At 41.1% G+C, this 13,362-nt stretch overlaps 1 non-coding gene across 1 annotated transcript; it reads right to left on the bottom strand.

Annotated features, from left to right (window-relative positions):
* Positions 1–12,766: 12,766 nt before the first annotated feature.
* LOC114814821 lies at positions 12,767–12,904 on the bottom strand. Its single transcript, XR_003762618.1, has one exon. It is a non-coding gene; the product is annotated as a small nucleolar RNA SNORA7 (small nucleolar RNA).
* Positions 12,905–13,362: the final 458 nt, after the last annotated feature.

Raw genomic sequence — 13,362 nt, 5'->3', positions numbered from 1 at the left:
GTTTTGTTATTGAAATAATTTGCCTCGAGCTGATAATTTTACCACTTTCTAATATGCATGCTTTCCCTAAGACAGAATTATGGTAGAAATGGAATTGAAATTAAGTTGAAGTAAAATAATATGTACTGATCTGTTTCTGATTGTTTCTCTTGATAATAAATTGCATTATTTAATCAGCTGGTTCATTTTGATTGAATCATTATTTTTTGCTGTGTTATGGCAAATGTTTTGTTGAACAATCTGTTCTTTATCAATTATTATTTAATAAATATCAAACAATTCTCAGACATGACTAATTTTAGCATATGTTACCTAAAAGAGACATAATGTGGTTCCTTATACATGGATTAAGGTCCACCCTTTCCTTTTATCTACTTCTAAAATAATTCTAATGGGGTTCATTTTTTTTCACTGAATGGCTAATCAGATTTTCTAAACTCAGTATTTTTGTGTTATGATTTAATAAAAATATAATTTCCCCTTAAACACAAAACATACATTATATAAACCATACAGGGGCATATTCAGACTTCATTTTTGCTTTTGCAGCAGTAACAATCTGGTTAACATAAAATAAATCACTTCCTTTCTCATGCATTTGTTAATGCTCAGTACTTGTGTTTGTTTTCTTCACACTCTTTCAGTTGAAAAACAGATGTTACATGCCGATGGGGAAAAAGCAGTGCTAGCAGGCAATTGTGGAACACCTGGGTACCTAAACCATGTTATGTGCTTCTATAGAAGTTCCTGTACTTCTAGTTTACTGATTACTGTTTCTTAGTTTCACATAAATCAAGGCCCAAACCAACTGACTTGATGTTGAGAGATTAAAGTGGGAGTGTGATGGGTGTCACAGATTTTTTTTGTTCTTTCATCTTTCTCTACTGAACTTTTACAATGAAGAATTGAAGATAATATTTTAGTTGTTTGTGCATGTGTTCATTTAGTCATAGGTTACTCATTTAGTCATAGGAGGGAGAACAGGTATTTAGTTCCCATGTGTCTAAAAGACATAATATAGAGCCATGAACCTCAGTGGTGTCAGTCCTATCTGTTGAATGCTTACTGTGTGCAGGGCAGTGTACTAGAAATTTAGGAGAGTACAGTATAACAGTATAACAGAAACATTCCCTGTCCACAGAGAAGCAGCGTGGCTCAGTGGAAAGACCCCGGGCTTGGGAGTCAGAAGCCATGGGTTTGAATTCTGGCTCTGCCACTTATCAGCTGTGTGACCATGGGCAAGTCACTTCACTTCTCTGGGCCTCAGTTCTCTCATCTGTAAAATGGGGATTAACTGTGAGCCTCACGTGGGACAACCTGATTACCCTGTATGTACCCCCGCACTTAGAACAGTGCTCTGCACATAGTAAAAGCTTAAAAAAATACCAACATCATCATCACAGTGAGATTACCATCTAGAGGTGCTCAGCTGGTGCTCAATTAATGTTTGCTGCTGTCATGCCCAAGGTTCACTAACATCTGCTTGGTTGCACATTAACTGACAATATTTAATCTCACACAACAGGCTAGGTCTGGTGGTTAAATAGGGGTTATGCATTATAAATTTTTTCTGGGTACAAATGAATGCCTGAAATTTTGAAAAGCTATTGAAATAAAGTTATTAAGGTGGGAGGACAGATGATAATTCACAGGAATTAAATCTTTGGCCTTTGTCATTCACTCTGAAAGTCAAGGTTCTCTATTGGTAACCCAGGACAGAAGGCTGTCATGGATTCAGCAGACAGGAGGTAGAAAAATGCAAAGGCATAGAAGGGGGTAAAAAAAAAAAAACGCAACCTCAAAATGGGAAGCAATGTGGGCTAGGTGAAAGAGCTTGGGGCAGAGAATCAGAGGACCTGGGTCTAACCCCTGTTATAGATTGCTGTATTATCTTGGGCAAGTGGCTGTGTGGAAAGAGCATGGATTTAGGAGTCAAAGGTCGTGGGTTCTAATCCCAGATCTGCCAGTTGTCAGATGTGTGACTTTGGGCAAGTCACTTAACTTCTCTGTGCCTCAGTTACCTCATCTAGAAAATGGGGATTAAGACTGTGAGCCCCACATGGGACACCTGATAACCTTATATCTAAGTGCTTAGAACAGTGCTTGGCACACAGTAAGCATTTAACAAATACTATCATAATTATTATTCTCTGAGCCTCCATTTTCTCATCTGTAAAATGGGGCTTCAGTACCTGTTGTCTCTCCTTCTTAGACTGAAAGCCCCATGTAGGTCAAGGACTGTTTCTACCCAAACACTTAGTACAATGTTTGGCACATAGTAAGCATTTAACAATACTGCAATTATTGTCATGGTAAGGTTCAAAGGCTGACAGAGTTTGAAACCAACATGGCATAAAGGTTCAAACCAAATTAGAAGTCTACATGGCAACTGCATTGTCCAGCCTTCTTGATGACACCTTTATGTGTCATAGAAATGATACATAACTATGAGAAAAGCTCTACCAATGCGATTTACATATTATATTGAATGTCAAGTGACAAGACAGGTCACAAACAATGTCTGCTAATTCTTTTGTATTGTACTCTCCCAAGCTCTTAGTACATAGTAAATGCTCAAATATCAAAAATGGAAAAGGTGTGGTTAGGGATGTAACATGCCTTTGGACATGAATCCACTCTTTTGACAGACTGCTAGAGGCACTTGAGGTTCTAAACAAGGGAGGAGGGGAATTGGTGTGTCTAAATCAGCTGGAAACAGACAACATTTTTCATGCAGGTCCCTACTTGTCCTCCAGGCAGTTTGAACCAATATCCATGGATCTCATGCCATCTGACTCCTCTCCTCATTACATCTGGATGGCAAAGTCACAGAAGGACAGAGAAAACTAGGGGTTGTTGTTTCTGCCAAGAGGTTCAACCACAGCTATCAATCAACCATATATATTGAGTGCTTACTGTGTGCAGAGTACTGTATTTAGTATTTGGAAGAGTACAGTATAACAGAGTTGGTAGACCTGTTCCTTATCCATAGCAAGCTTACAGTCTAGAGGGGCAGACAGATATTGACATAAATAAGTAAATTAGGGATATGGACATAAGTGCTGTGGGCTGGGACGGGGAGATGAATAAAGAGAGCAAGTCAAGGTGGCGCAGTAGAGACTGGAAGAAAATGAAAAGAGGTTAGTCAGGGAAGGCCATTTGGAGGAGATGTGCTTTCAATAACACAATCAGGTATGAGCTCCCCAAAGTCACCCCTCCCCCTTCTGCCTCCCCCGCCAACCCTATTCTCTACTTTCCCATCTTTACCTGCAGTATCCTCAGAGGAGATCTCCTCCCTCCTCGCAAGTGCCACCCCCTCCACCTGTGCCTCAGACCCCATTCCCCCTCACCTTATAAAAACTTTCGCCCCTTCCCTCCTCCCCTCCTTAACTTCTATCTTTAACCGCTCACTCTCCAATGGCTTCTTTCTCTCTGCCTTCAAACATGCTCATGTCCCCCCCCATCCTAAAAAAACCCTCTCTCGACCCCACTTCCCCTTCCAGTTATTGCCCTAGCTCCCTTCTACCCTTCCTTTCCAAGCTCCTAGAATGAGTCATCTACACTCGCTGCCTAGAATTCCTTAACTCCCATTCTCTCCTAGACCCCCTCCAATCTGGCTTCCGTCCCCTCCACTCTACCGAGACTGCTCTCTCAAAGATCACCCATGACCTCCTTCTTGCCAGATTCAATGGCTCCTTCTCTATCCTAATCCTCCTTGACCTCTCAGCTGCCTTTGACACTGTTGACCATCCCCTTCTCCTCCTCACCTTATCTCACCTTGGCTTCACGGACTCCGTCCTCTCCTGGTTCTCCTCTTATCTTTCTGGCCGTTCATTCTCAGTCTCCTTTGCAGGCTCCTCCTCCCCCTCCCATCCTCTAACTGTAGGGGTTCCTCAAGGGTCAGTTCTTGGCCCTCTTCTGTTCTCCATCTATACACACTCCCTTGGTGAACTCATTTGCTCCCACAGCTTCAACTATCATCTCTATGCCGATGACACCCAAATCTAAATCTCTGCCCCTGTCCTCTCCCCCTCCTTTCAGGCTCGTATCTCCTCCTGCCTCCAGGATGTCTCTACCTGGATGTCTGCCCGCCACCTAAAATTCAATACGTCCAAAACTGAGCTCCTTATCTTCCCTCCCAAGCCCTGTCCTCTTCCTGACTTCCCTATCACCGTGGATGGTACGACCATCCTTCCCATCTCTCAAGCCCACAACCTTGGTGTCATCCTTGACTCAGCTCTCTCATTCACCCCACACAGCCAATCTGTCACAAAGACCTGCCGGTCTCACCTTTGTAATATTGTCAAGATCTGCCCTTTCCTCTCCATCCAAAAGGCTATCTTACTGGTACAGACTCTCATAATATCCCGGCTGGCTTATTATGTCAGCCTTCTCTCTGATCTCCCTTCCTCCTGTCTCTCCCCACTCCAGTCTATTCTTCATTCCACTGCCTGGCTCATCTTCCTGCAGAAACACTCTGGGCATGTCACTCCCCTTCTGAAAAACCTCCAGTGGTTGCCTATCAACCTCCACACGAAACAAAAACTCCTCACTCTAGGCTTTAAGGCTCTCCATCACCTTGCCCCCTCCTACCTCTCCTCCCTTCTCTTTTTCTACTGCCCACCCTGTAGACTCCGCTCCTCTGCCGCCCACCTCCTCACCATCCCCCATTCTCGCCTATCCCGCTATCGACCCCTGGCCCACATCCTCCCGCTGTCCTGGAATGCCCTCCCTCCTCACCTCCACCAAACTAATTCTCTTCCCCCTTCAAAGCCCTTACTGAGAGGTCACCTCCTCCAGGAAGCCTTCCCAGACTGAGCTTCCCCTTTTCCCTCTGCTGCCTCTCTGCAGCCCCCTTCACCTCCCCTCAGCTAAACCCCCTCCCCCCCCTTCCCACTGCTCCTTCCTCTCTCCCTTCCCTCAGCACTGTACTCATCCGCTCATTTGCATATATTTTTATTACTCTATTTATTTTGTTAACGAGATGTACAGCCCCTTGATTCTATTTATTGCTATTGTTTTTGTCTGTCTCCCCCGATTAGACTGTAAGCCCATCAATGGGCAGGGATTGTCTCTATCTGTTGCCGAGTTGTACATTCCAAGCACTTAGTACAGTGCTCTGCACATAGTAAGTGCTGAATAAATACTATTGAATGAATGAATAAGGTTTTGAAACAGAGGAGAGTAATTGTCTGTTGACTATGAAGAAGGAGGGCATTCATACCAGAAGCAGGATGTGAGCAAGAGGTCAGAGGCTAGATAAATGAGATCGAGGTACAGTAAGTAGGTTGGCATTAGAGGAGTGAAGTGTGTGGGCTGGATTTTAGTAAGAAAGTAGGGAGGTGAGCTAAGAGGGGGAAAGTTGATTTAGTGCTATAAAGCCAATGGTAAGGAGTTTCTGTTTGATGCAGAGGTAGATGGGCAACCACTGGAGGTTTCTGAGAAGTGGGAAAACATGGACTGAATGTTTTTTGTAGAAAAATGATCTGGGCAGCAGAGTGAAGTAAATAGACTAGAGTGGGGAGAGACAGAAGACAGGATGGTCAGAGAGGCTTATATAGTAATCAATAGGGGATAAGATAAATGCTTGGATTAACTAGCTATTAACTATTGGCAGATGGAGAGAAGTATTGGACTGAGAGAATGGGGAAAGGAAGACATGCTAATGAAGACTCAGTGCTTTTCTTTTCTTCTACTTCAGGCTTCAGGGTGTTTTTTTGTGGCTTTTTTTTTTTTGTAAATTTGCTTCCTTTCTGAGGTTCTTGACTTAGGGCAGTCAGAGTGTGCTTGAGCAATCAGACTGGAGGAAATGCGCAAAAATGTTTCTATTAAGAAATATATGTGGTAGAGTGAGAGACCAATAATACACCATGCCTTAAGTACAGACATCTTAGGAAGAAAGATGTTATAAAAATTCAAGGCATTTATTAATGGAGGGGGGGTCTCTGCATTTCTCATATAATTGTTAGGTAGCCATTGTGAATTCAAACAAATATACCCAGAAGTATTCCTTAACAATTGGAGGCTTCTGATTTTTTGGGGGGGACATAAATTTGTATTCAAAATTGTTTCTTTTTCTCTGAGGGAAGTTATAACAATTCCCTGCTCCCTGAATATTTTGTTAATAATAATTTAAAAGTCAAACTAAAAGGGTATACCCAATTTTAAAAGACTGGCAGGTGGGAATTGTCCATGTGATATTGTTACAACAAGTTTGCATTTTGTCCGGTCCATTTGTACTCCTTTTACAAAAAGATGTACAGCACACAGAACAAATAGACAGAGTTGCTCAAAAGAATAGAATGTAAGGAAAAGAACAGAAACAAAAGCTACTATAAAACTATTCACAAATGACTGTGAAAATGTTGGGGATTGGCTTGGGTCAGAGATTTTGGACTTCAACCACTGTCAATGTCCAGGCTAGACCTGAATGGGGGAGTCCTTAGGGGGAAAAAAAAAAAGGAAGACATAATTCAAACAATTTGTTTGAAAAGTGGGACAAAGTGATGTTTTGAAAATTCATCCAAAAACCATTCTGAAGTGGCTCTTTTCTAGGGTTCACTTAAAAAGGAATCACAGTAGATCTGTTATAGCGTGCAACTGACCCTACTATAAATGCCACATGAGGATCATTGTGGGTTTTTGCACAGGAAAGTATCTGGGAATTTGCAGAATAGTTCTAGAAAATGCATTTAATCTCATGACCTTTGAAACAGTAAGGCTATTCCTTCTCATTAGTGCTATCGCAACTGTGAAAATGAAGTTTTGAGCTCATTTTGAGCTTATAGTACAGTGCTCCACATGTAATGAGAGCTCAATGAATACCACTGATCAGTTGATAGAGACATAACACGGCAATGTTTTTATTTCCAAATAGGTCAGTGTTGTTACTTCAAATGATATTCTCTTGGTAGCAATCTTCAGAGTGCTATACAACTTTAGTAACTTCCAGAAGTTTAAAATCTCCTTTAGAAATAAAGCATTCATTTGGGAGAAAGAGTAAAGTGAAGAAAGAATAAAGTAATTGGGAGAAGAGTTATAAACTAGTGGCTAGAGCATGGGACTGGAAGTCAGAAGGACCTGGGTTCTAATCCCAGCTCCGCCACTTAGCTGCTGGGTGACCTTTGACAAGTCACTTAACTTCTCTGTGCTGCAGTTACCTCATCTGTAAAATGGGGATTCAATACTTATTCTTCTTCCTAGATTGAGAGCCCCAGGTGGGACAGGGACTGTGTCCAAGCTGATTAGCTTGTATCTACTTCAGAACTTAGAACATCGCTTGACATATAGTAAGCACTTAACAAATATTATTATTATTATCATTTGTTTTCTTGAGGCCAAAGTGGGGTACCCCTTCTCCAGGTTCTAGGATGTTAGGGGCAGCACCATGACCATGACCTTAATCATGCCTGGAGGTTAGAAAAAGTCAAAAAAAGAGAGACAACTGATGTTCATACACACATATATATGTGTCAGTGAGGCTTGAGGCTGAGGCTCTCTCTCATTTACCCTACATAATACACACCCTGCTGGAACTGCAATTGGCACTGAATGTTGCTGCTGAACTCACTCCATTTTGGGGCTTACTCTTCTTTCTCTTTTTCAATTCTACCACTCCCGTATATGCAAACAGTCACCTCCAAACACAAGTGTGCGTGCACGCACACCAACAAAACATGAAGATGAACAGTCATACTCACACATTCTCACATGAACAGATCCATGTGCAAGGGGGAAGACACAGAGCCTCAGTGGATGAGTGAGTGTTTGGGTAGGTGGGTGACCAATGCTCTCAGGGAGAGGAGGTAAGATTAAACCGTCCCAAGGAACCTCTTTTCCATCTACCACTCTAAACTGCCAGAACCCAATCAATCAATCATATTTATTGAGCACTTACTGTGTGCAGAGCACTGTCCTAAATGCTTTGGAGAGTACAATATAGCAGAGTTGATGGACACATTCCCTGCCCACAGTGAGCTTGCTGGGAAGTTTTGGTCAGGGGAGGACAGGGGTTTTAAAAGAGACCTCCATAATCATTTCGTTGTTCCTTCTCCCTCTTCTCCAGGGTCTTCAGAGCTGGAACAAGCTATCATCAAGGAAGTGAAATCTCTTCCCAGGCAGAAACAGCAGGCAAATGAAGTTAAAGCAGTACCCGAGAAACACCTGTTTCCTAACATTCTCTCTCCTATGATTGCCTGGCATGGAACAGGATTCATCTTTCATCTTTAGACCTGATGAGTGGGTAAGCAATACAGAACTGCAGTGGTGGCACTCAGCTTTTACCTTAATTTACTTCATCTCCTCCTGCTACCACTTCTCTGCTTAACAGTTGCATCTATGGTGACACTGCTGTTAAAAGCAGAATATTTGCCCTTAAATGTTTGTTGGGTGGCAGGGACAGAGGGTGATTGTTTCCATTCTTTGTGGGATCAACAGTGACATTACAGAGAAGTGAATCATGTGAGGATTGATTATTTTGTTTACTAAAAATGAAAAGAATCATATAAGGGATCTCAATTCAATCTGTAAGACTCAACTCCTGTACTATCTTCTCAAACTAAGTCCTTTTCAGACTTTGGTTCCTTTCACTGGAGTGTTGGCTCTGGAGTTTTATGAAGTCATTTTGGAGTTGGAAGAATAACATTTGCCAGGGAATGCATCAGATTTACTAACGTGGAGAGAACATTTTCTCCTGTGCAGCTGAATAGTCCCTCAGGACCACAAGACCAGGGTCATACTGTGTGGGGAGAGGGAGAGAGAGAGAGTGAGACTGAGAGAGACAGAGACAGATAGAAAGTTAAATGATATTTTATTTTATTGTTCAATTATTGGGCAAGTTAAAACTGGATTTCAATGGTGAATTTTTAGAATTCTGATGCTTGACCACTTAATTGGCTGGTATCATTGATATTTCCATACTGTTCTTTACCTTGCTTAGTAATGCTGCCTAACAAAATGAAATGCAAAAAGAAAAAAAAATCAAAACTTTCTGACTGAAGCAAAATGATCGAATCAGGCGGGTTCTCCACTTTTTGCCAAAAAAGAGGAATGTGCTGGGAGCAGATGTGAGCATGATCCTGAAAAATTTATGCTTACATGCCACCACGGATGCATCCACTTCTTCTTGATAATGGCCACGCTTCTGCTCCCATCCTGCTACCACAGCTTTCAAATTCTGCCATTTGTCTGCTGTTTGACCTTGGGCAAGTCACTTAACTTCTTTGTGCCTCAGTTACCTTATCTGTAAAATGGGGATTGAATCTTACTCCACCCTAAACAGTGAGGTCCATGTGGGACAGGGACTGTGTCCAACCTGATTGTCTTGTATCTACCCCAGTGCTTAGAACAGTACCTGGCACATAGTAAGCACTTAACAAATACCATAAAAAAAATCAAGGGATTTTGGCAGGGGTGGGAGTTTACATACACAAGAGAGAAGCATTGCTCCTTTCAGATGAATTCAGTTTTAAGAAGAATCTGGGAGTGTAATAACAATTATGGTACTTCTTAAGCACTTAGTATATGACAAGAACTGTTGTAAATGCTAGAGTACAATACAAGTCAGTCAGACTGGATACGTCCCTGTCCTACTTGGGCCTCACTTTTAATCCCCATTTTTACAGATGAGGTAACTGAGGTCCAGAGAAGTTAAGTGACTTGTCCAGGGTCAAATAGCAGTCAAGCGGTGGAGCTGGTATTAGAACCCATGTTTTTCTGGCTCCCAGGCCTGTGCTCTATCCACTAAACCATGCTGCTTCTAATAGGGAAGTCACTATTCCTTTCTCTTCCCATTCAAGAGGCTCCTTCTAAGAGCCAGCAGAACCCTAGGAGGTCAGAGCTTGGGTCAGAGAACAGAATGCCAGAGCAGTGCCTTACTGAAACTAAGTGGCTGGGGATAGAGTAGGCAGAGGCATCTCTCTGGACATAGAGATCTCTTTGGGGAGGATTTTCTCTGGCTGAGTGGTCTCTCTGAAGGGGCAAGTTTTCTCTCCTTGCTGTGTCCCACACTGCCCATGTACTCTGGCAGTCAGCCATGGTGGGAAAAAGCAACTGTCATTACTGTGGCTGCTTCAAAAGGTCTTTGATCCCTTTAGGCTGTGGATTTTCAAGTGACTGATTGTCATCATCCTCATCAATGATATATATTGAGTGTTCACCATGTGCAGAGCAATGTATTAAGCTCTTGGGAGAATACAGTTCAACAGAGTTGATAGACATATTCCTGGCCCATAATGAACTTCCTTCCTGTAACTTCCTGTATTTTCCTTGGTTTTGACTTATCTGAAGGTCTGGTCTTCTGTCCCTCCCCATCTTGTAGTAAACTCCTCGAGTCTGGGATCAGGTATTTAAATGCCACTATGAATGGGAAAAGGGAGCTAGGCAGTTACGAATAATTGATAATGGTAATGAAGTGAAGAGAACCCACTGTACTTCAGTAGAGATAGATGGTGAATGCTAAATATGAATAAAATATTCTAACTGGTTGGGTGGTTAATAACTTAGCCCAGCACTTTGGAGCAGTGTTTGACACATAGTAAGCACTTAACAAATACCATCATTATCAATAAGCAATATTATTTGATGAACCCTGGGTGGTGTTGTAACTTTTGAAACTATCTCATTATCACTCTAGTTGGGACTCTCGAGTCAGCTGTGCACAGTTCTAAATGCTGGGTGACCCAGGTGAACCTGAATTAGAGCCATGCCAAAGTCTGGATAGAATAAAGCCAAGTGAGAATTTCTACTCATGTTACAGACCCACTCCTGGTAGGAGATTCAATTAGCCTCAAAGGACTTGACTGTTTACCTTGCTTCCTTCAAACTTTTTACACAGTCATTTTGTAAGTGCTGCCATCCAAGCATACACTATGAAAGATTTGTCATTCCTAATTAAAGGTCACAATAACTTTAATTGCATTTATTCAACATCAAGATGTTAAATGGTCAATTTTCTCTATTAATTTACCAACAAGTCAATGCTTAAATATTTCAGGGGAAATAACACCTTTTTTATTAAGAGTAGTAAAATTTCTAATTTAGTGAGATTAAATCAGAGAGTTAAACATGTTTGAAATTGTAGCTGAGTTATAGCTGGCCTGGTGTTACCTAAGCTTAGGACACTCCCTAGAGTTACAGCAAAATACCATAGAAAGCCATGTTTTAATACACTCATTCTGTAATTCACTTGGTAGCAAAGAATTTCTGTATAGTTTTCGTCTAGACTTATAAAAGTTGCCAATAAATCATGGAGACATACAAAAGCTTCCAGCACTATGGAAAATGCCATAACCCCAATGTCATAGAGTACACTATAAAGTGACCTCTGGGCTTGTAGCTACTCTTTTAGTGCTTCATATGCATCAAAGGAAATAGAACACTATTCCCATTAACTCTACAGTATAATGCTTGTCTAGAAAGCATTGGGCCAAATAAGATTTTTATCAAGCCCAGAAACAAGTGAAATGATTGTTTTATGATAAAAGACCATCATGGTGGAAAACATTAATTCAGGAGGTGATTTTATCACACTTAGCCAACAGCAAATCTGTAAACCCTAGGAAGCATATTTTCATATTTTTGAGATTATAAACATACTAACTGATGCCAGGACACTCAAGTGGCATATCTTTCTTAACCATGTTGCTGCCTTGCCATCTTATTTTTGGTAATACCCTTTTGATAAAATTGTTTTTCAAAGTGAAAAGAAGAGCTGCACTATTTAAATTTTTAAAAAGTGATTGTAAAAGTTTTTTTAATCTTAAGAGTCTATGATTTTCACTGCGCTTTCAAGCACCTACTTCATTCTAATGGGAGCAGCTGCTGAAACCTAATGGCACTGGTTAAACACTTGCTATGTGTCAAGCATTGCTGTAAATGCTGAGGTAGGTACAATTTAATCAACTCAGACACAGCTCCAAATCCATGTGGTGCTCACAGTCTAAGCCTAATTGAAAATCTTGAAAAGTGTAATTCCAGTGGGCTATGATGAGGTTTTTAATGTGGACACTATATACAGGCCCTAGAGCATAAAGCCAATAGCAGGAAGAAGGCATTTTCATATAGTTGTGAAGTGTCATGAAAATTGATTAAAGTGGAATTGTGGTCAAGTTGACCACAGAATAAAAGAGTCTCTCAGCAGAGTGACCAAAGAGAGATAAGATTGTGCAGCGGAACTCAGAGAAATGTAATACTGAAGTAGAAAGGCAGCAGGAAGAGAATGGAATTAATATCAGTGAGGAAAACCAGAGTAAATCTATGAAGAATTTCAAAAATGAACCAAGGAGATCTTAGCAAGATACAGAAACTGACAGTGACTCATTGACTTGCCTTAAATAAAGTGGAGGTCTTCTGGACTAACTTTTAAAAATTAGAAACTAATTAGGAACTAACTGAAAAGAGTCAGAAATCATTTACATTCTATGCAGTTACTGAATTTGGAAACTTTTAGAGACTTTTTTCAGTTTTTTCATACAGATACACACACACACACACACACAGAGAAAAGCAATACATTCTAAATTGTATGTAGAACTCTACTTGTCTTGTCTTATGCCGTCAAGTCATTTCCAACCTATAGCGACACCATGCACACATCTCTCCCAGAACGTCCCTCTATCCATCTGCAGTTGTTCTGGTAGTGTATCCATAGAGTTTCCTTGGTAAAAATATGGAAGTGGTTTACCATTGCCGCTTCCCACACAGTAAACTCGAGTCTCCTCCCTCAACCCTCTTCCATGCCGCTACTGCCCAACATAGGTGAGTTTTGACTTGTTGCAGATTACCTTCCACCTGCTAACCACTTTCCAAGCTAGGAATGGAATGGGTAGGTCTCTGCTTGACTCTCCCTCCCGTAGCTGAGACTGGTAGAGTATTGGAAACTCTCCAGGTGTGACCCTGAGAGGCCAGAACCCTACTAGATAACGCGAAATACATTATAGCACTACTTATTACAGGCTTTTATAGCTGAGGAAAGACATCTTTTCATTTCTATAGCCATTAAATAATTGGGGATTTATACTCAGATGACCTCATAATTAAGAATCTTGAAGAATAGGAGATATCTATGTATGCAGATTAGTGCCAATACATTTAGTGGCCCAAATTGCATTCTTATAGTTTGGGAATTACAAAACTGAATGTATGGTTTGCATTGTTCAAATTAGGTGAAATGTATGATTTTGGTTTTTTAAGGGAGATAGTGTGATTTGTATCCTTGAGGCACCTCCACAAAGAAATGCCTCCTACCTCTATTTACTCGGGTGTTTTTGTTTTTTTTTTTTTACTGCATGGACCTCATTGGGTAAAAAGATTTTTTTTTGCATTTGCCATCTAAATTTGAATTCTGTCCCCCACATTGGAAGT

The sequence above is a fragment of the Ornithorhynchus anatinus genome, chromosome 10, assembly GCF_004115215.2.
Source record: "Ornithorhynchus anatinus isolate Pmale09 chromosome 10, mOrnAna1.pri.v4, whole genome shotgun sequence".
In the NCBI taxonomy this organism is placed as follows: Eukaryota; Metazoa; Chordata; class Mammalia; order Monotremata; family Ornithorhynchidae; genus Ornithorhynchus; species Ornithorhynchus anatinus.
This window is presented reverse-complemented; position numbering and strand designations above follow the sequence as displayed.